Raw genomic sequence first — 22,360 nt, 5'->3', positions numbered from 1 at the left:
TTGCAAGAGGGAACCTGTGGCATTTAGGTATAATGCAATTTTTCAGAAACCTTGCCCACAGCAGAGGGACCAAAGGGACACAGTCCATTTGTTCTACTTGTCCCAGATACACCAGATGATAGATACACAAAATATGCAGACATGCATAAGCCTCACTGGACATTCATATAGACAAAAACTGTGCTGGTGTTGGCTAACAAACTCCCCTCAAGCATTTTCTTCTCAAGCAATCAGAAAACTTCCCTGATACCAATACCAAGTAATTTTCATCTAGTGTGTTTGGACTAACCTAATCAACTTGATATGACTATATACTTTAAACGGTACAGGAGGACAACTAGAACAGTGCAGTACGACTTGGAGCAATTTTTACTCTAAACTTTACCAGACGTTGTCTGGTTTAGTTTATTTTTATGGCTGGTTCCTTAGCTTCTGGCAAGGCAAGTATTTAAAAAATGAACATATGTTGCATAAAATGACAATGTATGTAAATTAATTATTTTACACTGACATACATTTCTAGCATAGCCCTCTTTCTGCAGAGCAATTTCTATCGCTAGCAATTCTGATCATGTTCTGTGAAGTCTGTGTGGCCACGTCTGTTAAAATGCAGCTGCATTTCACAAGTCATTCATTACTTGTGAATGCAGGTAAGCAACCTATATGAAGTAAAGATGAACTTTCAAATAATTGATCTAATGAGGATGGGGGATATTGTAGTAATTAGTGCTTTGGGTGTAGCCGTTAGGGTTCATAAGCTCTTTCTGTGGATTATTGAATGTCTGATTGCTGGATTCAAGTTGCTTATATGCAGTGCAGGTGCTATTTACTCATCTGCCTTGTAGATGAGTTGTAGATTTTTTTTTTTTTAAGTAACGACAAGGAAATACAAAGCATTGTGGTTAATAGCTTGAAAGAGTGCTAATAAACAAAACTTTTTGCTTACTGCTCCCCAAATAACCTTCCTGACTGGATTTTTGTTCTTAAAAACTGAAACTGAATGAGAGAAAACAGAATCAAAACTGCCTGAAATGTCAAATCTTAGGAGCACAGCTTGGAGAACAGACAGATGGACCTAGCAAAAAGCAACCACATATAAAAGTGCTATAATCCGTTGGAGCAGCATGTTAGTCGAGAACAATCAGATTCAAAATTGTTCCTCTGAAATTTTCTCACTGGCAACCAAACATTGTGACTTTTGTCATCATGCTACGAAGATGAATCAGATGGGTGACAAGAGCCAGGGACTGGAGAGAAAGCAGCAGATGTGAAGACAGAAAAGTGAAGCCAGCACAAAATGCTGCTATCGCTTACGAGGGGAGGTAATGATTATGGCATTAATCAACATTCCATAATCAATGGCAAAAACTCTGAGGAGTGCCAATATCTATTCATCTTTATTTATGCATATGCCAATCCTTCTTTATAATGTTGTCCCTGGGAGTAGTTTCTAGGTTATAAAGATTGTTGCCATGAAAAGAGATAATTGTAGTTCATGACCTGGAGGCCAAGGTAGTGCATAATAAAGCTATTGTGCTCTGGGCTGTACAGAGAGGTCTATAATGAAGGTGGAATGTAACCAAATACAGCATTCCAGCGTAAAGTCAACAATGCATTTTAAACAGAAAATTCTAGCTGTGCTATTAGAAATATGCTTTTGCCAGGATGTAATTACACAGAAAACCAAATTATATCACAAAAGTGATAGCACTCCTGACATCAACAGCCAAAAAGGTACTTTACCCCATGAGCTTACCAGACCTGTGAACAATGGAAAGTTGTGTTGGAAGGCTGTTAGCCTGGAACCGAATCTTACCTTTGAGTGCATAATGCTTAACTCTTTCCTTGCCTCTTGAGCAATGTTTTCTGTCTTGCTCACCCCATAATTACATCCAATATCTGCCATATTTGAGACTGAGGACTATTTCCCTGTATAGTACTAAAATGTCCTAGTTATAGGCCTTAAAATTATCTAAGAGGGAGTCTGGCTTAGCAACCTTTGAGCCTGCTGTTTCCAGAAGGCTTCGGCTCAGCACACTGGATAAGGAGGCCTCAGGGATGCTTTGCTGGTTTTGGCAAGGACCATACTAAAAACCTTAACCAATTCTGACTTCTCCTCTTTACTGGTTGCAATTTCATTTTCTATTTTTGGCATATTGCTAGAAGAATACTAGAGTGCCTTTTTTACACTCAGACCTACAGATAATAAGTTGCATCACACTAAGTTGGAGGCTGACATATTTTTTTGAAAGAGTGGAGTGTTAAAAGTTTATGGGAAGTTCGACTTAAAACTATAGTCTACACCATGCTCCCCAGGGGAAAAGACATGGCTCCTTTAAAGCTTGGAAATGATGCTCCATTTGCATTGCATGGTATCTGAATATACTGGATTAAGTTGCTTTGTGATGTTATGTGACTGAACATAACCAAGTATAACCATATGGTCCATAAAGTAACTTGTGAAATAGACTTGCCTTACCCTGGGAATAGATGTTGCTCATTTACGATCCCCAAAATATTCTGTGTCTGAATTGCTTGCAAGTAGTGCAAGGGAGCTGGGCTGTATTTTGAGGCCAGTGCAGCCAGTGCAGCAGCCAGACAGAATCCTGACACCAGTTCAGCTATAAAATGTGCTTGTAGGTCAAAGATACAGAACAATCTGTATCATGCTGATTGCTGTCTTTAGTATTTTCCAGTGCAGATCTGTTCAATGTATAAGAATGCTGAATTACTGTTCCTGGTTCTGTTAAACTGAACGCTATAAGGACTATCATATTATTCTGGTTAGTTCTCCAAGGAAAAGAATAATCTCAGAATCCAGTTCTCCTACACATCTACCCCAAGGATAAAATAATCTGTTTAAAGTGATCCCAATTCATTTCTCTGTAGCCTTAGTCCCTGTCTGCTCTCTTTGATAGCTAATTCTTTCCCATTTTTCTCTCCCACTAACACTTCTCAAATATTTTAAATGCCCACTATTTCTGGTTTGTCTCTTATAATAATGATTTGTAAATCCTAGAAACTTTCCTGACACACTTTGAAAGACTCTTCTAGCATTTTCGTGTTTGTAATTTTCAGTAGCAATTGGGTGTTATGAAGTCACTGGATGTTACTAAGATGAACCATAATTACAAAGTTAAGACTCAGATCATAGTTACTTCAATATCCTGGATTAATCTGAATTTGGAGCTTCAGACTAGGCTGTGACAAAAAGATACAGAAGTTTGAAATTGGATCTAGATTTTTTGTTTGAACCTTTTGCTAATATCTAAATTTTTTTTACTTCAAAGAATGGCTGAGCATAGCTGAATACTAACAGCGCACTCCTATGAGAACAGAATTGGAGCACATTGAACAGTCGATAGTCAGCTGACTCTCTGTTCTTCATTGTCAATAACACCCATGAAATTCATATTTTAAAATAAATAAAAGGACAGAGAAGAAAGAATAAATAATTTAATTGGTAGATTAATCTAATAATCTTATGGTAATACTGGCAATAACCGTTGTTGTTTTAAAGCACATTGAACAGTGCTGTTTTTATTAAAGCTGTGTGGAAAAAATGCACCGTCTGGTTCTTAAATATATTAATGAAAGTAGTTTTACTATCAAATACATCCTTCCCCAGTTGCCTTTGAATTAAGTTATACTAGCTAGAAACCAATGGCTAGGTAAGTAAATCAAAGGCAGATATTTCTGATGAATGCCCAGAGGCAGTTCTATATATTACATCTTATAACCCTATAATTAAAAAGTGAAGTCTAAATTCAACTATTGCATCAACTACCTGTTGACTTTATTAGATCAGTACTTCTTTATTACCTATTAGATTTTTGGGTGGCATCCATAAAGATCTAAACCCCTGCTAAGAGTATAAATCTGAAGGTGATGAACTCTATTACATTGTGAAGATTTATGCCTTTAACAAAAAAAGAGAATGTTTGATATTAATAATAAAGATCTTTGCAAATTTCCTAGGGAGTGACTTGACTATATCATCTTGTGCAAGTTACTCTATTCATAACCAGTTTTGTGTGCTTTTTAAAGACTGAACATCCATCTTTTCTATTCTGTTATATAAGAGAGGTTTTGGAAGTCATATAACATACCTCTCTGTGGATATGTGCTCGCATGTGAATGTGCATGTCTGTGTAGGAAAGTTTCTCTATACTTTGTACTCAGTGAAGTGCCACACCAATCCACGTACAACTCTGTTTTCTCAATTTTTTACCAGTCAGAGAGTGTTCCCACGCATGTCAGTGGTAGAAGTATCAAGCCCTGCTCATGAATGTTGGATGAAAAGAGATAGAGAGATTGGCTTCCCCACAGCTCAAGGAACATTTTTGAAACCTATTTCACCTCCAGAAGGAGCTGAGTGCCTGAACTATTTAGACTTAAATTGTAGTGATGGGGACCAAATATAATTGTCTTACCAGATATTGAATTCTTATCCACATCCGGCACTAACATGCAGTGATGAAATAGGCAGGAAAAAGGAATTAGAGGTAAAGAAATGTAGGAATGGATATTCATTCTTAGATGTATGCATCAAAGCACTGAGTACTATGTCCTTTTCACAGTATTTTCCACTGTCCCCCAGTTTCTTCCTAAAATACGATTTCAGCAGATGGCCAGAAAACAAAGCAAGCAAACTCACGAGCAATTAAAAAAACCTTTGATTTTGTTATTTCATATCTAAAAGTCCAATAGTAAGACACTAAATGTGGAAAATAATGGAAATAAAGTTTTTTTGACCTTTGTCCTTTGGACATCAGCTAGATCTTTCTTCCCCACTGTGACTGACAAGCATAGCTAAAAGGGAATGAAGACACGTCAAGCATGTCCAAGTTCTTTATTTGCAAGCTTACTGTTTCCTTCCTAGAAAGGGAGAAACCTCTGCATATTACATTATTAAGCTGCAACTAACAAAAATGGTGCCTCCTTTCTGTCACACTTTACAGCAGACTGAGGATATGCAAATCATGAAACTATAGATTTATTTTGCCTTATTTCATTAAATATATATCTGTGAGGGAAACAGGCACAGCCAGGATTATTCCCATAGAACAATTTCATAAATTGCACATGTTCTGCACAGGCTTTTAGGCACAGACTAAACTTTCATCACTCCTTCCTTAGATTTTTTCCTCAGGTCTTTCATTTTATTTTTCTCTCCCCTCTGGCTTGTAAAAAGTTGAGCCATTTCCCCCATAAAATAATCATCTTCCTAAAATAAGAAAACAGAATCTTCTGACAACTGTATATCATTATGGTATTCAAGCTACATAAAATAATCCCAACATCTGTTTCTCTGTCAATTTTCCAAACCCTAAACTACTAATAATATGCTAGACGGATGGTAAAACCAACTATCACTATCCTTCTGATTAAATAAATGCAATAGGATGTGTGGCAGCTTTTGTGACAACACGAAATGAGGGGAAAAAAATAGATGCAAAAAGAATCACAACAAAAAAGGAGCATATGCCATCAATAAGCAAACATTAAAAGTAAACTCCAGAAAAATAATTTTAAGACCAATAGTTTATCAGAACAGATTTGAGACATTCTGTTTCTACAGTTACATCACTTACAAGATGGTTTCTTGCTGGTTTTGAAATCATGGCTGACCAATGAGGTATCAGCTTGGTATAATTCCCTTTTTCTGAGTGTGTCTAATGCTTGGAAAGATGTTCTCTTGATTGACCTTGACATTTCACCCTGGATACTTGCATCCTGGGACTGCTTTTTATCAGTGGGCAATCATTTCAGTGTTAGGAATTCTGCAGTGAAGGCTGTTGTCATCTAGTCACGCAAGAACATTAAGAATGTTCTATTGCATATGACTGTGATCTTGGTTAATGTTTAGGAAGCAATAGCTGGATTTGATAAAATAATGTTCCCTAACTATGTTGGGGCCATAGATGAGACAAGAGGGAAGAAGAGGCTGTCACGACATCCATTTCTATGCCAGACTTGAAAAAGACCTTTCTTCTGCTTCGTAGATGTAATGTGACTAATGACTGTAAGTACCTAAGAATGGCAAACTGAATCAAACTGGAGACCCTGCTACTTTAATATCCTATCTGCAATAGTAGTGAGCAGCTGAAAGAAGCATGTAAGAACAGAGCAAGTAGACAGGTAGACAGTACCTTCTCCCAGTTTCTGACAACCTGCATTGTATGAATTTCCAAAGCCAGAGATGGTGTTCACATCTTTGTGTTGAACAGCCCTTGCTAGACTTTGCTTCTCTCAATTTGAATGATCAGTTTTTGAGTTGCCTTTTCCTTGTGGTCTCCACAGCTGTCCAGATGCTGCAACTTGGAAGAATTATTATGTTATTATCTCCTCATCTTTTTTGTGTTATTTAATGTGAAAAGTGAAAGTCATCTGCAGCTGCCTCATTCCTCTGCATCGACTCTGCATTTAACTTCCAACTAATTTTAAATTGCACATTCCCCTATAACCCTAATACCTCCCTTTGTCTGTAACTGGCTTTATGAATGAAGGCGCGGTGATTAAATTACAGTGATGACATGCCTGCACTGACTTCTTTGCTATGCATTGTGGTATATGACAGGGTTTGTTATCTAAAGCCTCTCAGGATATTAGTTGTCTGAAAAAATCTTGCAAAAAAAAGTTCAATTTTTAATGATAGAATTCTAAGTATCAAAATGTAGCTGAGAATGGAAAAAAATGGAATGAAGTAGCAAACTAATGATAGAACACCTTCTAATTACAATAACGCACTCCAGGGCTCAAATTATCAAATGATAATTTACACCTAGGTGATTTGACAGCACTCGGCCTTTGGCCTTCTGCCTAACAACACAATAGGCGTAAATCATTACCAAGTGATTCACACCCTGTCATGTCTTATTGCTTAATTAATTTGTCTAAAAGGCTTTCCATGAGAACTTATAGCAAAAGCCTTTGTTGTACATCTTTTAGTATGGGGATCACTACCTGCCCTCTCTGTCATTCTCAGCTCTCGTTTCAGCCTCCTGTGTTTTAAAAGTGTCCAGCAAATTTTTGCTTTCACCATGCAGTCATTTAAATTTATGCTTGCATTTTACGCTCTCTTCTTTTAGGTAAGTTCATCTGGTGTTCTATGGCTGCTGTATCTGTGGGGCCATGGATGGAGGTTAAACTCATGCTGAGTTTAAGACTGCAGAGAGCCTAGAACAACTGATCTTATGGGTCACCGGAAAATTGCACTCAAGCAGTTAAGATGTGATTTTTGTTAACTAGTAACTGTATGTTTACTCAAGCAGGAATATCAACCTCATATATAATCTTAGAACAAGTAAAGCTATATTGTTGAGGTAGACATTAAATATTTTGAATATAAATAATGTATAGTGCACTCTTGCAATGATCCAATCCTAAGCCCCGTCAGTGTTCTGAAGAATAATAAATCTGATGATACAAAAAGGCAGTTAAACGATTTCATGGAGAATATAACTACTGATAACCATTAGACAGGATGACCCAGCTGCAGCCTTGAGTCCTTAAACTACTGATTGCTGAAAACCAGAATGATTATACAAAGGGAAGGTCACTCTAGTGCTACTTTTATACTCTACCCTTAGAGTTCACTTCTGACTCCTTTAGTAGGGAGGATGCTAGGTTAGATGGATCAAACATGCAGAAAGGCATATCTTATGTTCTTATGACATTGATAACCAGAATTTCCCAAGGACTGTTTTCTGCTAGAAAGACAAAGAAATTACAAGAAATATTCCATAAGCCTTTGCAATGGCAATATTTTTTCTAGGTGTTTACCCAGGACACACAAGCCCTACCCAATCCCCTAAAAATGCTTCCTTTACCAAAATAATTTACTCATCATACCGTCTGCCTCTCCTGGAAACGAGGGAACAAACAATACGTGACAGGTCCTTGCATCTGGAATAGTCACTGTTGGAAGATGCCCAGGATCTGGAATGATGAGCATGGTACAAACAGAAGGTAGGAGCCATAAACACATGTGACAATCAAGGCAAGGGAAAAGCTGGAGATCTGAATTACATCTTTGAGTAAGCAATGGTCTCCTAAGGAAAAGCACTTCTATGGTAATTTTTCTTCTAAATTCCCCTTGTTCTAAATGTTATATTTTTTTAGAAAATCATCGCTCTTGTAAATGAAAAAAAAAAAAAAAAAAAAAAAAAAAAAAAAAAAAAAAAAAAAAAAAAAAAAAAAAAAAAAAAAAAAAAAAAAAAAAAAAAAAAAAAAAAAAAAAAAAAAAAAAAAAAAAAAAAAAAAAAAAAAAAAAAAAAAAAAAAAAAAAAAAAAAAAAAAAAAAAAAAAAAAAAAAAAAAAAAAAAAAAAAAAAAAAAAAAAAAAAAAAAAAAAAAAAAAAAAAAAAAAAAAAAAAAAAAAAAAAAAAAAAAAAAAAAAAAAAAAAAAAAAAAAAAAAAAAAAAAAAAAAAAAAAAAAAAAAAAAAAAAAAAAAAAAAAAAAAAAAAAAAAAAAAAAAAAAAAAAAAAAAAAAAAAAAAAAAAAAAAAAAAAAAAAAAAAAAAAAAAAAAAAAAAAAAAAAAAAAAAAAAAAAAAAAAAAAAAAAAAAAAAAAAAAAAAAAAAAAAAAAAAAAAAAAAAAAAAAAAAAAAAAAAAAAAAAAAAAAAAAAAAAAAAAAAAAAAAAAAAAAAAAAAAAAAAAAAAAAAAAAAAAAAAAAAAAAAAAAAAAAAAAAGAATAATTTTTAGTGAGTGAAATGGCTCTGACTCAAAAGGTGAAGTCCTTTAGCTATTCTTGCAACAACAGGCACAGTGGGAGGGCCAGCAAGCCACCAGTGTGCCTCCAGTGCTTCTTACAGGACAAATAATGATGAGCTGACTTCATGCCTGTTCAAATACTTGGTCTTTCTTGCTTTGACTGTCACCTAGAACTAAGCAAATATTTAATGATAACTCGCTTGTTTTCATTTTACTTTACTGTTTGTAATTTTTCCATGATGAGATCATGATTTCTCTCAGACTTTGTCTCATGGCTGAATAGAAACTGTGCTGGAAAGTGTCCTTGAACTATCTCAAGCCATGGAACAGTTGTTATTGGCTGCATGGAGGTTTTTAATGTCTGTGCAGGTGAATGCAAAGTCAAGTTTCTGTCCAAGTAGCATTTGTTTTCTTGGATACATCTCCAATAATTGTTAGAAATTATATTTTGGGAAACCATCAATCTAAGGAAACTCCACTGCCAGGTTATTGCAGACAAAAGAATGGATGCAACTTGAGGAAGACAGAAATCAGCTAAATAGCTGAATAGTCATAGAGATCTATGAAATTTTCACTTCTGTCTTCAGATGGGATACTCTCCCAGACACACAGAGCAGCAGTGAAACACCTGTCCCTAAGGAACTAGATCAAGATGATTTGTGTATACCATAGAGATCACTTAAGAGCTTTGAGATGGTTGAAACTTGCAGGGGTTGACCCAGCGAGTGAGGACTGAAAGTCTTTTAATCTCAAAGCTACCCCAGAGCTCTTCCTTGATTATTACTGCTATTAATATAAGTAACAAAGCAGTGCTAGAAATGGAAAAAATAGACACAAGACTACATTTAACTTCCAAGAATCTTATTTCTCCTTATTGAATTTTTCTTTTTGAAAATGAAAGTTCACTACCTGCAACCTATCTTATCTCAAAGTAAACACCTGCAAACTACAGAAATTTACTTCACTTCTTTGACAACTAAAGAAGGAACATCTGGGAAATGCAACCCAGAATCTGGCAGTTGGGAATTTGATTGCAAGAGAATATAAATTGTTTCCTTAAATACAGTTTTCAAATTAAGACTATTTTCTGAGAATACCCATTATCAAAGGCACTTTCTTTCTAATACTTAAAAATGCAATTATTTCTTAACTCAAATTTCAAATGAACATGTTCCAACAAACACATTTACATTTTTTCTTGCCTGTGTTTATTTGCCCAGTTACTAACAAACAGAGTTTTCACCTTTCCACTTATCTGAGATTGAGTTTCCTGACAAGACCTTGTCTTTATGTGTATTTGCGTAATGGTAAAATCAAGATGCTGATGTCAGAATTTGGCTCTTCTTGTTTACGAGTGTGTTGACTCTAATTATGTAAGGGAGACTGGGACATATCTTCAATTGTCTTTCAGCAGATCAACGCTCACTGTTGTCTTTGTAGCCATTTGCTTCAGAGCCTCATGGAAGTTTTTTTGTGTGTCCTGTTTTGCACAATGGAAAGGGCGCTGCGAAGTAATAGATAACTAAGACAATTGTGCAGTAGGATGCTTTGAAGAGGCAGGGGATTATATCAGCCCTGAGTGTTACTAAACCTGTTTTCATTCAATAGGAGAAACTCATAGAATTGACATAATTTTTCAAGCAGTTAAGGAATATATACCATGCAGGCTGTGTACAATGCAGACATGCTCAGCAGTGCTAGAGGATGGTTTGTTTGTCTAGACCTAATCACAGTGATGCATGGATGACAGCCATTAAAGTAATTTCAGGTTGTGAAGTGCATGTTTCTGGTGTTTAACTGTCCACTGAAAAAAATAAAGAGCTAATAACTGTATTTTCTATTTATTTACTAGCATATGATCTCTCCAGTAGGATGTTGATTTTATTTCCCTGCTGTTATATCACCTGCTTTGCATCATGGGTACCAAGTGAGGGTATGAATACACTACCACAGTGGTCCCTCTTCACACAACCTCTTTCAGCAGAAGCTGGGCAAAACTCTTGCAGCCCATCCCTGCTGTCTTGCCGCTGCTATTGTCTGGTGATGTGGCTGCTCCTGGAAGACCTGCCTTACCCACATCCATCCAAAGGTGGTGGGTTCATCTGAAGGAGGCCAACCATCCAGCTCATTTTGTCTCCAGTAGATAAGGAAGGTCATTCCATAAAGGAATTCCAAAACAGGACTTTGGAACGGGAAGATCTAGTGAAGGAGTGGTAATGAGTAATGGCAGGCAGCGCAGGGCGGCTGATCTTATTAGGCAGTACAGCTGTACCATGAAGAGGAGACAAGAACAAGCTCAGAACTTTAGCAATCATGAAACCAAAGTTTTCCTAGGTTAGGAATAGCTTTTCTAAGAAAGGAATGGCTGTGTAATACATCATTAATATTTTGAAGGAACAGCAGGAAAAATCCCCTCTTGATTCTGAAGATTTCTTGTTTACAGCTTTGTCAAATATTTAGCTGGTTTGGGGACCGTAGCCAATTCAACCAATAGTTTTAGCAATTGTCACCTAATAGTTTTATATCATGTGTATGTGGTTCCTACAGTGCAGGAGAACATGACTTGGAGATGGCAGATGACTACACTTTCTAAGAAGCCAGGTGAGCAGGTCACATATTTTACCACTGTTAAATATCTTTGCATTTAGCAGTAACTTTCCTGAACGCTAGCCAGCCCAAATGATCTGCTGTGCTCAAGTGAGGCATCCCAGCTTACCAAGATCAGTTGTTTAGCCCAAAGGAGGGCCAGACCATGCAAATACATAATATTGCATAGAACATGCAGACAAGCCCAACAGTGATGATTTCAAAGGCAGTTGTATCGAGATCTAGCTGTTCCTCTCATTCCTTTTATTTAAAAAAAAGAAAATTAATTCAGTGTCATTTCATGTCCTACAACTGTTGGAAAAGTACCCAAGAGTCTGGCTATCAAGTTAAAAAGAAACTTTATGGGGACCACCCAGAATCTGTCCTTGGTTATCCAGGGCAACAGAGCCTTAATTAAAGATTTTCTTTTTTCCTTGTTTTTGTCTTAAACTTTAAAAGGCAAGGAAAGCCCTTTAAGCACTTACGCAGCTGCTCAGACACTAGCTTGCTCTGTCAGTCAGCTTGGCCCACGCTCTCTGGCTTCCCTTATCTTAATGCTGAGCTCTTCAGTAGTAACGTTGAGTTCTCAAACCATAAGCCACTTTTGATGTTTTTATTAAAAAAACCAGCAGGTCTGGGTGGTTGGATTTTGAAGATGCATATATGTCCTGTTACTGATTTACTTATTCTTGGCCTTAAAAAATGCACTGAAAGGTATTGTTAACTACAGGAACTTGTTTATTTCTTTGACTTCTGAACCCTGGGTCTTGCATGGATCAGCCTCATTTCTGCTCACTTCACAGAATGTTCCAAACATAAAGCAATAAATGCAGCTTTCCCTGGTAAAAGAAGCATCTCTGCTATTTGCCAACACTGTCTTTAAAACAACTACCGAGTCACAGTTTTCTTTACTCTGTTTCTGAATTCAGATGATCCCTATTTTGCACGTGTACTGACGCAACCAAAAAAAGGGAATTAAAAAAAAGCAGTCTATATTGAAAAGCGGAAGATGACAATCTATTTAGCGAGACTCTCCTTTTGATTTTTATTTGACTACAAGGCTAAGTTTCTACTCAGACCAAATTTTACTGTCGTTACACCTGGCAAGATAATCAAAGGCAGTGTGACTACAGAACTGCAACTGAATTCCACAAGAGTGACATGGCACAGTCAGAAAGATTACCTTGTAAATCCTCTGTAAAGACTATATGCAGGACAGTGAAAAAATACTTCTAACAGTGTCAAAATAGAATGCAATATTTGAGCGATAACAGGGCCTCCATAATTTTTTCAGTTTTAATAGAAATTCCAGATTAGAAGTGCCCTTTAACCATCAAACCTTTGGGGCTCATTTCCTGCATTAGGACCCAGGATACTCCACAGTTTACAAGGAAGCCTTGCAAAAGGGAAGATTCATGCAGCATGACCCAAACGTGACATGAGAGCTCAGCTTGATCTCTGAATTGTCTCTGTCACCAGGACTGCCCTAGCTCTGGCCACTTTTGATAAGGAGATTTATCCAAAGGTTTATGAGAAATATTTTTCCTGCTCTTTAATTCTATTCTTTCTCATTGTAGTTAGTATCATTGTAGAAATAGAAGCTGAAAAGACTTCATTCGACACAAATGCTCTACAAGCACCTCTAAATTGTGATCATACCAAATTTGCATGCCTGCCATCTGCACATAAAAACCTTGTCTTTGCTCCAGTGAAGCTGACTTGCTGAACTTACAGTCTCTAGATTTGTACATCTCTGCACCATTGCATGGTTATTTGTGTAAACACAGACAATAGGAATAGCAGCAGCTGTGCATGTCCATCTGAGGGCAGAATGCACTCTTAATCTTTAATAATAGTGGCAATATACAACATTTAAATAAGCCTTTTCATCTTCAAAGTCCTCTGCAGCCACAGGGATTCACCCAACATCTCTCTGTTGTGAATGTTATTAGCATCATTTTACAGAAACGGTTAAGGGACAAAGAAAAACAATGTGATTTGCCCAGGGCCAATCGTGGGATCACTAGCAGAGAGATTATTATGAATTGGCATTACCTGGAAACTTTTTTTAAAGACCATCAGAAAGAATAACATAGGAACATGTGTTCAAAGAACCACAAAGAGAGCTAACGCCGTTTGTGTGATGCTGTTCTTTCCTAAGAATTTACAGGGATATACCCCAACCATTAACCTCTCTAACAAGAGAAAAAGAGGGAATTTTTAACTGGAGAAAGCCATCCGGAATTCTCCTGTTGGTAGTTCAGGGTGTCGCTCAGTGTATTGTGATGTAGATTAGATTGATTTGTTGCAGAAAAGTGCAGCATACTGCAGTGAAAGTGAAATATCACCTGGGTTTTGCTCCACTGCACATTGATTTAAACCACATTGAATTAAACTGCAACAATCTAGAGGCTTCGGATCAAGCCACCCTCCTATAAATATATGATCAATCTTTTTATTTTTAAGGGATCCCATTTTCATAGGAGCAAATTCCTGTGCAAAGACTGAAATGCCAAAGAATATCAAAACTATATTACAGTAGCTGAAATACTAATGCACTGCATCCTGGATTGTACCTCTCTCAGAAACATGACATGTTTTTGATCTAAGCTTTGGAGAATAATGTGGATAAAAAGCCTTTTCAAAAGCAGAGAGTAAAAATGGTCTTATTCGAAATTTGAGTATAACAGCTGAAAAAAGCACCACCCTCATCTTTATTAGCCTGCTATTCAATCCACATGAAACGAAGACATCATAACACTGCTATTATCACCCCACTGGATGTGGAGTGGTAATAAATGGAAAGAAACGCATTACATACTATCCAAGAGACCTGATCCTGAAATGCACTGAGCTTCTTATTCCAAGCCAGGAGTTCTTTTAGCTCTCCTTGACCTCAGTGAGAAATTTGGGCTCTCCAGGGCTAGGGCATAGTACTCTTTATTTTTACAACTCTGGGACAGGTGTATTGAAAAATACATTTAAAAGAAACACTTCCAAAATGTATTTACTCACTCATTTTTTTTATTTATTCTTACATCTCATCTTAACATACTACATCTGGCAATGTAAATGTATGGCAGCTGAACGCTGTGTGAAAAATAAAAATGATGTCTGTTTTGTCTAGGATTTGTAAATTGTATAAGATTAAGGATATTCTGCAGGAAAGAAGCACATTATCCTTCCAGAAGTGGATTTGCACTTATATTCTCCTGTAAAAAAATCTTTAACACACTTTTCTAAGTTCCTTATGTGAATAGAGTAGACACATACTACTCCAACAGTATAATATTGACTGGAAAAATGGGTTTTTTTCCTAAGGAACTACAGCTAATGCTAGAAATCTTATCATCCAGGGTGCTGTTTTTTCTCTTGTTCTTTATTTATAGGAGACAGCTATAGGCATACCACTCACTCTCTAGTATTCCTACAGAAGTGGCAACCATCTGGGTGCTGGGGTGGGTGCACCGAGCCCTAGGGTGCCTTTAGCCAGTTCACTTGAAATCTCGAGTCTGTCCTGTCCTATCACCCAGCAGCAATGGAACATTTGTTCCCCGAAGGGCCGGCACACTGCCAGCAGCAGGTGTTAGGCTGTCCTCTGGGATGAAGGCAGCAGGCATGAGCACTGATGTGTGCCTATGACAAGATGTTGCAAATCTGCTCTCATAGCGACGGTGACAGCATCTGGGACAGTGTTGTGAGTCACCATTCTGTAACCATTAAAAACCAGTTGCCATTCCTTTCATAATAATAAATTAAAATATCATTCCAAAGCATGCTGGTCTCAGGAAGAAAATTGAAGAATGCGTGTACAGATAAACACATGTGTGTGCACTCACATACACAGAGCTTTACAGCATGTATTATCAAACCATGTTCAAGTGATTGTATCTTAAATTAACAGGTATAGTTGATTAATAGGATAGGTTTGTGGCTACTATTAAGACTTCATTTTTAGATTTTCTTAAAGGAAATACAATCAAGTATAAAATGTTTAAGAGTCAGTAAAAAAGTTACAAACTGTTAGGAACATATATCCTTTTGAATTAATGATTTTGTAATTAATAGATAATTCTAACACAGTTGCTGCTATGAAGTCCAGATCCCTAAACCATTTAAGTTTTAAATTTTATTTACATAGGCTGAAGTTGTGCTTCTTCTGCCCATATTCAAAGCTAAGCAGGGTATGTGGCATTTTACAAGAAGAGGATTTATATAAATATCTGCATGGAAACAATAATAGATTAGCAGTAGCTGCCTGTTTCCAAAATGTCTGTTTTGAAAATGCTTGCATAGATCTGTAGGCAGGTGCACAGATATCGTTTCCATGACCTGTTCCCACGGAGATCATATTCTTCTACTTCAGTTTATACTGGATTTGAATATGAATAAAGCACATTTTAAAAATTCTCAAACAAGCCATACAGCAAATATCCAAATAATGCTGTCCCTTGATTTCTCTGGAGTCTTGTTTCAGCCTGGCATGCTTATCTTCCTAGTGATCTAAATCCGAGACCTTCCATCTTATTGACCTTTGTTGAATATAACACATGGGATTGATGAACTCGATGAGTGGGCCTCCCTTTGACTAGTCTTTTGTCAGTGAGGCTACTGCTTTAATTTGGGCTGATCCTGGCCTGGTTCACATCAATGGCAGAACCGTTAATGATGTCAACAGAGTCAGGATTTCACCCTTGCCCTCAATGCTTACAATGGTTAGCATTATCATGATGGAGCTTTATAAGCAGTGCTCATCAACATGAGGGGCTTCAGAAAGAGAGAACTCATATGAGGGTTGATGCCTGAAGTTGCATTAAATCCAACACAGTTTATCCCAAGTAGCTTTTATCGTCATTAGCGTTTCCCTTCCATTCATGCTCAGTCTCTACTTTGCTTAACAATCTGGGTGGTTGTTCACCGCTTTTAGTCTACCAAATAAGAATTTGCTCACCTGCTTCCCTTTACACTTTCCTCTAAGCCCCATTTTTGCAGGTTTGCCTAGTAATGTCCCGTGCACTGCTGAAGACCAGATAGCTTGGCCCTGCCACATTTTCACAACATTTTGGTGAAAAATAAATTATTCCCTCAAAGACAGATGAGAAATTGGTTTCAAACGGTCCATCTTGTGGAAATACGTTTTACTTTTTGTCTGCTCTCTCTTTTACTTCCCTGTTTTTAAATAAAAATTTGTTCTGTTTTTTTTCCTCACAAATGAAAAGTGCAAAATAGAACCAGGTTTGGTTTTTTTTACAGTTTTGAAGAAACCAAAATTATTTGTTAGTAGAACAGATTCAGTCAATAATTTGGTAAAAAAATACAGAAAATATTGTAAAAGGCAAAACATTTTTTTCTTGTCCTTTTCAAAATAAAAATGTCTGATTTTAGGAATGCTGATACTTTTTGGTTAAGAATACTTTAGAATTTTCCCTCAGAAATTAATATTTTTCATTTAAAATTTGACAAAAACCTCTAAGAAGACAGGAGTCTCTAGAAATTTTAAGGGATATAAAAAGGAAACAAAAAAATTCATTTAAATTTGAATGATAAATTCAGGAATGACTTAGAGCAAATTTTTTTAATTTTTATTTTGTGATGGAATTGAAAAATCCATTGATCACTCAGCTATTTTTTGCAACATATGGCAAACACAGAAAACCAGAGAGCCAACTATAGTGGCAAGATCAAACAACACCCCCCACCCAAGATATTCTCACCATACACTAAGCTAATCGGTTACCTATAATACTACTACTGACTTTAAATCTAAGCCAGATATGTCGACATTGCTCTATATAGCATAAACACCTAGTAAGACAGAAAATAAACTTCCTTATGAAAGGGAAGAGAGAGAGAAAACCAGACAAAAATATTAAGTGCAGCTTTGAACCTCTAATGTTTTTTTAGGATTAGCTGCTGGGTATGTGTTTAGCTACATAATCACATCAAATCCAAAAGGCACCAATTACCAGTCACCCCCTTGACCTCTGCTAAAGCTTGGTGATGGGCACCTCTCAGGTTCTTTTGATATTTTTAGCTAAACACTGAAGGTTTCCTTCAGTCTCCCACATCATTCCCTCACCTGCTGTGTGTTTAAGATCAGATTTTCGATGCCAGGCATGTGAATTTGTGCATGTACATCTGCACGCATCAACATTTGAAAATCCAGCCCATGGATGAAATGGGCTGAATGAAAAAAACCCGCCACAATCTTGTTCCAATGCGAATCCTACAAATACCCCTGAGAAAGCTGAATGATTTATTGAAATGTTTGACAAAGAAACCACATACAGTGTCGTTTTGATGCATTACATGTGGGTCTGCTTTTTTTGAAGAAAAAAGCCTTTGCTGTAAATCAGCAGCATGAAGAATTAAAACATGAAAACAAAAGCATATTATTTAAAGAACAGCCTGTTCCCTAAACTGTTACTGTGCTTGGTGCCAAACCACATTTTGTGATATATCATGTACAACCTCCTCTTGCATGTTTCACTGTTATGCTTTCTATGACTTGGAGTGAGAAAACCCTGATAGTTCTGTCTTAGACTTACCACTGCTATCAAAGACAGGTCCACTCATAGATCTGGATCACAACATGACAACTTCCTCCAAGGATGATGACTCTAAAAGAGGTGGAAAAGTGTCTGTTTACTTGGCAATGTTTATGAAAAGAAATCTGAATTAACTAGAAATGTGAATTTACAGTGGATCTGTTACCCTTCATGAAACACTTGGTGGACGCAGAATGACAGTGACCTTGCCTGCAAAGTGCAACACATACAAAGTAGGGCCACTTCATTCTCATACAGGCCTAGAAATAAATGACAATGACCTAAGCCTGAATATGAATTTACAGCATATAAACTATAATTACCGCCAGTATGCAAGCAAGTCTGTAGAGGTAAATATGAAATAGTTTATTTCACACAGGGCTATGTTATATTTCATTTACAATGGAGTAACAAGCAGCACACAGGCAACTACTGCAGAACAACTCATGTCCACCAAATTCACACTCAAATCTATGCTGGAATGTTTTGTTTATATGCCTCTATCCTTCATCACTACATTGACACTAATCCATTTTCAGAATTCATCCTGATTAATTTTCCAAGACATACCTGAGAGGACAAGTCTAACTTTCAGTACTGTGGTAGAGAGAAGGGTTCAGCAGCCTTTTATGAATCTTGTTTCTAGTCTCTCACTGAACAAACCCTAACTCAGAGACACTCACAGGTTAGAAAAAAACAGGTCTGGCAAGTTAGCAAGGAAAAAAAGGACCGGACCTGTTTGTACTAAGGGTGATGCAGACACTCAGAAGAAGGTATTTCAGGGGTAAATCTTTCTGTGCCTTTTAATAAAAAGGATTAAATGAAAGTGAAATAGAAAGATAGGAATGCTCATTCATTCACCCCTATTACCTAACAACTTTCCCTTTTGAGAAAGGCCTTATGTCCTGCCTGAACTCAAAGTACAGAAAAATATTTATGATCTAAGTAAAGGTGGAGCAGGTAAAACAGCTTATTACTGAGATGGCTCCAAAACTGCTACTTCTGATTGCTTATAATCTTGCCAACTCAACCCTTTGGGTGAAAGTTCTTCATATTGCAGAAAGCTGTCTTAGGCTGATTTGGACAAGTCATTAACCTTTGAAAAGGACTGCATCAAACAGTGTGATCTTGGTAGCTGCAGCTTTGGTCTGTTGCAAGCCATTTTGGGTCAGCATCATGTTTGTCTCCTTGCTCCATTGGCAGTGTGAAAGGCAAAGCTGCCTCATGCAAATGTAGAAGAGCCTGTCTCATGTAAAGTAACTGGGGCAAAGAGCCTGAAGGAGTCATAGCCTAGAGCTGCAGACTGGTGGGTGAAAGAATGAAACTGAGATTCGAGGTGTGGGGAAACTGAATAGAGAGATGAGAACTTGAGCCAAGGACCAAAAAAGACTGAGTTCTGGTAGAGACAGGAGGCAGACAGAAGGAAGATCTGGGACCAAATACAGGAGGGAGCACCACTAGGTGGAAGGAAAGAAGGAAAAGGCTGGCTATGGAAAGGATGTAAGCAGAGCAAACTGCAATTGGAAGCCAATGGGGAAAGCATGTGTAAAAGCTGCCACTGCTGTTAACTGCTCCATTAGCTCAGATAGAAAGATCCATGCTATGGTACAAAAGGTCCCAGACTCAGGAGTGACCCACAGGGTTGTCAGTGTGATGCAAGATCTTTTTTCCATTTTATTTATGAGGCTTTTAGAAAGATGACAGGCAGATACTGTACTAAAATTATATATATTCCAATGCCAAGGACTCACGGGAAAAGAGATTACAGAATCAATGTTACTCCTTCAGTTGAAATTGAACTCTCCCTGTTCATATGGATTATATCTTTTAATAACATAATCACAATCTAGTTTTTTTACAAGTCTCTTGCCTTATTCCTTTCATAGTTCTGACCTACTTTGGGATGAGTCAGGGTTGTATAGTGAAGCAGACTTTTCTGGATCTTCACATATTGAGAAACTGGAGGTAATAAATGAGGTAGAGATTCCTGGAAGTGATAGGCAAGTTAAATCTACTTAAGATTGAGATCTGGATTCTCTAAGTGCCATTACTAAAGTCATCATGTGGTGACAGGCAAATCACATAGTCAACGATATATGGTCACTTATATGTACCTCATTTTCAGGGGGCCCAGGTTGATACTCAAGGGTTGGATACATTGAAGTGCTGAACTAGCTGAAGCTGAGGACAAAAGAGGGACATGCTAGCAACATGTAAAGTTTAACGTGGGTATTTCCATAAAACATTTATAATAAACTCAAGTATCAGTAAGAAAGCAGTACCAGCTATAAGTACATTGAAAAGATATATATTTTTTTTAGATACACTAAAAATAGAAAGTAGCCAGAACCTAAAATTCTCTTTTTTACATATTATTACTGTGAATTCAGTGGACTCCGAGGAGCAAAATGATTGACTTCAATAACTGACTAATGTCACTCAGGTGATCCAATTGCTCCAGATTTTTACCTTGCTGCATCTTAAGAAAATAATGATCATAAGAACCCATTTTCTGTAGTTAACCCCGAATTAGTGTATTAATATGAAGATGTAATGGTAAGTATTCTAAAATAATTGTAATCTTACATTAGGATGCTTTTTTTTTTTCTGTACCTCATTTCCCTTCACCTTCTGGTGGTATAATGAAAATAAATTAAATCTTGTTTGTCACATATATAAATGTTACTGTAAAAAGTGCTGTGAAAGAGCTGAAGAGGGAATTAATAACTCTGGGCAGTAAACAAGGCCTGGGACCACACATTGAACATTTGTGAGGAAAAACAGAAAAACAGAAGTATGTCTGTACCATCTATCTTATATGTGAATAAAAAACCACACAGTCAAGTAAATGTAGCATAATGCATACACAGAAGTTGTGCAATCTTAATTTCTGATGTTTCAATCTTTGAAGTCCGTTGTCCTTTTAACATGCCTTAAATGTTATTTCACTGTAATTACTGTGTTTGCAACGAGCGATTTGTTTTCCCAAATGGGGTTGTTCACTATCAATCAGACCACAGTGGGAACAGAGGCTCTGGGAAGGAGAGAAAAGCTGCAGGATTGTAGCTCACCTGTTCAAACCTCTTGCATGCATGGCAGATAATTCTGACCAAACTGGAAGATTTTTCCTCAAAAATGTTCATTCCAGAAGAAAGAGGTCTTCACCTGGAGGAAATCACAGAAAAGAGCTGCTGTAACAGTTTATTCCTGAGTAGCTGCATGTGCTGTCCAGTCCGTAACCTTGGGTAGGGCCATAGCGAAGGCACACCCAACTCAAGAGGGAGGCAAGTGTGCATTGCACAAGAGTGACCACCGGTGGATGAGGAAAACCTTATGGTTTAGGCGACAGCTTCGGTGAAGTGTGTTTATATTATGGCTGGGTGAAGGTGCAGGGTTTATGCTTTTTTTTTTTTGTGTGCATTGCACAAGAGTGACCACCGGTGGATGAGGAAAACCTTATGGTTTAGGCGACAGCTTCGGTGAAGTGTGTTTATATTATGGCTGGGCGAAGGTGCAGGGTTTATGCTTTTTTTTTTCCCCCCAAAAAAGGGAAAACCACAGAAAGAGATCCAGACAAAAAGGAAACAAGTAAACAAATGTGGTTTTACAAAAACTGAGGGACAATTTATCCTCAGCACAGCAAGCAAAAACTTGGAAAACATTTGGAAAAGTCAGAAAACAAGTTAAAGTTGGTTGGCAGACTCTGACAGAGCTGACAGCTAAAACTACCCCTGGCATGTTGACAACAGTGTGGCATCAATCTGTGTGTAACAACCTATCCTTGAAAAACTCCATCCTGGATTTAAGCTAGCACTTCCTAACCTTTTCTCTACCCAGCCTCCAAACTGCAGTGCAAAAAAAGTTTTCAGACATGACTTTTAACTCATTTATGAGCAGGGGCCAGCGCCCCCCCGCCCCTGCATCATGGCGGCAGCCTCCAGCCGTTCTCCCTCAGGGGCCTGGCTCCCTCCTTCCCACCTCACTGACTGGCAGAGGCCTCCCCTCCCCAGCTCCCCACTCACCTCCTCACCCAGGGTCTTGCACCTACCCCATGCTTCCACTTTCTTTCTTCAGGCATGTTTCTGTCCCCTAAAGCAAGGAGGTATCGGCAGGAAGATGAGGAATGTCATGACAACACGGCTTCTCTTACCATAACCCAACCCATTGTAGGCCACATGCTGCCTGAGGAGGCCCTGAGCACCCTTTCCACACAAGATTATTAGTTTTTGCTGTCGGGTTATTATACAGCTGCATTAGTTGTTCACACAAGGGCCAGCACCTGAAACCTGTGCTTGCCAGTGCCTGCCCTGTGCAGGAGGAGGAGGTAGCCACAGGAGTTTGTTTGCTATGGCTGCTGGGGGAGGGTTGGGGTTGTCACACCGGGTGAGCCCGAAAGCCCCTTCTGTCCTTAAAAGCCACAAATGTGATTCTTGGGACTGAGGTCCCCTATAGTTTTCTGGCAACGTAAAGGATCTTGAGTGGGTCTGACATAGAATTGGAAAGAGGTCAC

The sequence above is a fragment of the Aptenodytes forsteri genome, unplaced genomic scaffold, assembly GCF_000699145.1.
Source record: "Aptenodytes forsteri isolate BGI_AS27 unplaced genomic scaffold, ASM69914v1 Scaffold119, whole genome shotgun sequence".
In the NCBI taxonomy this organism is placed as follows: Eukaryota; Metazoa; Chordata; class Aves; order Sphenisciformes; family Spheniscidae; genus Aptenodytes; species Aptenodytes forsteri.
This window is presented reverse-complemented; position numbering follows the sequence as displayed.